The 3,631-nt window shown below is 39.6% G+C and overlaps 1 protein-coding gene across 1 annotated transcript in view; it reads right to left on the bottom strand.

Annotated features, from left to right (window-relative positions):
* The window catches only part of Ska2 (spindle and kinetochore associated complex subunit 2), a 20,548-nt gene that overhangs the window by 1,384 nt on the left and 15,533 nt on the right, over positions 1–3,631 (bottom strand). The window lies entirely within an intron of this gene.

Genomic DNA, 3,631 nt, shown 5'->3' with positions numbered 1-3,631 from the left:
CAGGGTTTCTCTGTGGTTTTGGAGCCTGTCCTGGAACTAGCTCTGTAGACCAGGCTGGTCTCGAACTCACAGAGATCCTCCTGCCTCTGCCTCCCAAGTGCTGGGATTAAAGGCATGCGCCACCACCGCCTGGCTATTTGGCTATTTATATACCGTGAATAAGCTTTCAAAGAACTTGCAATTAGGCTGTACAAACAAGATCAAGAAATCAAACAAATTGGGCCGGAGGAATAGCCCTGCAGTTAAGAGCACTGACTGCTCTTCCAGAGGACCCAGGTTCAATTCTCAGCACCCACATGACAGCTTACAACTGTCTGTAGCTTCAGTTCCAAGGCTCTGACACCCTTGCACAGACAAATATAAGGGTAAAACACCAATGCACATAAATAAAAATAATTTTTTTAAAAAAGAAATTAAACAAATTAAGGACTATTGTTTAACAGAACTAAAATAATGTTTGGATACTGTATTTGGGGAAAAAAAAAAACTATGACATTTTTCCCAGAGAAATAAGCTTGTGCTAAATTTTGAAGACCTCATCTCAAAAACTATTTAAAAAAAAAAAAAAGAAGCCAAGTGGTAGCAGCGGCGAAGGCCTTTAATCCCAGCACTTGGGAGGCAGCTACAGGAGACTCTCTGAATTTGAGGCCTACCTGGTCTACAGAGCAAATTCCAGGACAACCAGGGCTACACAGAGAAACTCTGTCTCAGGAGGAAAGAGAGAAAAGAAAAGAAAGCAAGTACTCTAATAGGTAATAAGAACAGATGATGAGGAAACAGAAATAACTATCTACTCAAAGCAGGTGGGAGCAAGAGCCAAAAAAGGTAGGGGGGAATAAGCAATAAAGGATTTTCACAGAACACCAACAGGTTGGCTGAGAAAAGGGTTATATGGGAAAATAACACAAGCTCTGAAATAGTTATAAATCGGCCTAATTATATAGGTCATCTCTAGAGAGACTGCCAAATCTGGAGCATGGCAGAACTACAGAATCAGCTTCTCCAGTGCAGCACCATCCTCTAAAACTTTCCACGGTGCTGGAAATAATCTGTAGGTGCACTGCTGGAGCATGGATGAACTGCATCTTCAGGTTCATGTAATCATGTTTAACTTTATACAGCCATATGTGGCTGTGGGATAGCCTCATTCTCCCAAGATCTCAGAACCCTATTCCTTTCCTTTCTTTCTTTTTTTTTTTAAAGATTTATTTATTATGCATACATTCTGCCTCCATGTATGCCTGCATGCTAGAATAGGGTGCCAAATCTCATTACAGATGGTTGTGAGCCACCATTTGGTTGCTGGGAATTGAACTCAGGACCTTTGGAAGAGCAGCGAGTGCTCTTAACTGCTGAGCCATCTTTCCTGCCCCCACACCATTCCTTTTCTATCATCTTGTTTGACAGATCAACATCGGCCCAACATGTTCACATGTATATTATGAGCACAAACTCTGCAACTGAAACACTTGCAGAGCTCATCTGCTTCAAATCAAGGAATGATATTAATGTAACAACACATATTTTCAATAATTCCCCATTGCTCCTATGACTACTAGGGAAGAGTTCTAGGCCATATATTTAATAAGTCTACAAAGGCTTTTCCCTACAATTAAGGCCCACTTAATCAGTCTGAAGTTTGATGTAACTGTTATTTTGGGTTTTGGTTTTGGCTAGGTGTGGTGGGCTCATCTTTAATCCCAGCACTTGGGAGGCAGAGGCAAGAGGATCTCTGTGAGTTCGAGGCCAGCCTGGTCCAGATTCTAAAGCTACAGAGAAACCCTGCCTCAAAAAAAAAAAAAAAACCAAAAGAGAGAGAGAGATAGAGAGAGAGAGAGAGAGAGAGAGAGAGAGAAAGAGAAAGAGAGAGAGAGAGAGCAAGCCTGTCTATATAGCAAGTTCCAGGACAGCAAGGACCACAGAAAGACCCTGTCTCAAAAACAAGCAAAAAAGTATTTTATGTGTATGTATATCTATGTGAATGCACATTATGTGTACAGGCCCAGAGAAGCAGAAGAGAGTCTCCAATCCCTTGAAACTGGCATTACGAACAACTATATGCGGCCACATGGTGCTGGGAACCCAAATCAGGTTCTCTGCAAGAGCAGCAAGTACTCTTAACTGCTGAACCATTTCTCCAATCCCTGTAGTACTTTTTCCCAAGAAATATTTATTTGAAGCATCTTTCAATGAAATATGATACACTCTTTAAAGCATTTCTTATTGCCAATAATTATATTTTTGCTCTGGGTGTTTTGGTATTTTTTGTCTGTTTTCAAAAATTAAAATAATCTTACTTTGCAGACCACACTGTCCTGGAATTCACATGAATCCTGCCTTGGTCTTCCAAGCACTGCACTCACAGGCATGATCACCATACTCAACTTGTTTAGGTACAAATGTCTCTCTCTAGTAACAACCTTTATAATTGAGCACATTTAAGCCTCCAGGTCTTAGAAGTTCTATGAATGCCTTTTTCCCCACTTCCTTTTCTGTTCTTGGCTCCTATGTATTGAGATGCTCAATTTAAGTGTCCTTTTGAATACTGCTAATTCAAAGACATTGTGTTGCCTTTCCTAATGAAGTCACTAGAAAAGATTATAGCAACACCTGAACAGTTTTACTTTCTGCTGCACATAAACAAAATACCAGTTTCCTTGAACAGACTTTGTTGTTCTTCATGCTCACAAAATAATGGGAAAGCCTTTTAGGATATTTTAGAGCATTTTAACAAATCTTTAGTTAAATGTAGCCTTTGACTTTATTCTCAAACATTTGTTCCCATTACTGGAGAAATAAATTTGAAATTCCTTTGCAGATTCTATTCTACATGACTTTGTTTTACAAAAGTCTCTTTCTGGTAATACTGAGGTTCAAACCCAGGGCCTTGCATAAGCCAAGTCATTAACCTACACCTAAGTTATACTCACTGAGCTATACACATGCCAACCACTGAGTTATACACACAGCTCTAGGTTGAGAGCTATTTTTGGCTATTCAACCCTCAATAACTGCCATTCTCTTTTCTTTCACATTTAAATAACAGACATGTTGACAATTTTAGGATTTCATTAATCCACCTCCTTTAAACTTGAGCGTTTGTAAGTCTGAATAGCACATCTGTAATTTCACTGAACTTTAAAATCTCATTTTTAATAAATATTCCTTTTGGGGGGCTGGAGAAATGACTCAGAGGTTAAGAGCACTGGCTGCTCTTCCAGAGGTACTGAGTTCAAGTCCCAGCAACCACATGATGTCTCACAACCATATGTAATGAGATCTGGCGCCCTCTTCTGGCCAGCAGACATAAATGCAGACAGAACACTGCATACAAGATAAACATTTCACAATTGTTTGCTACATGGTAGATAGCCTAAAAAAACTTTTTTAATTCCATTCATTTTTCTTATTTTTAATTATGTGTATGGTGTGTGGTAGCACAGAGCTACATACTGAGACCCTGTCTCAAAAGACAGAAACAGATAAAGTTGTTAATTATGTTTATATGGATGTGTGTGTACATGTATCATAACCTAGGTCAAAGGAAATAACCCTTGCAACTGGAGTTAACACAAGGTTGTGAGCCTCTCATGGTGCTGGGTACTTCGGAAGAGCAGTATGTGCTCTTACC

Source organism: Microtus ochrogaster, chromosome 7, assembly GCF_000317375.1.
Source record: "Microtus ochrogaster isolate Prairie Vole_2 chromosome 7, MicOch1.0, whole genome shotgun sequence".
NCBI classification, from domain to species: domain Eukaryota; kingdom Metazoa; phylum Chordata; class Mammalia; order Rodentia; family Cricetidae; genus Microtus; species Microtus ochrogaster.
This window is presented reverse-complemented; position numbering and strand designations above follow the sequence as displayed.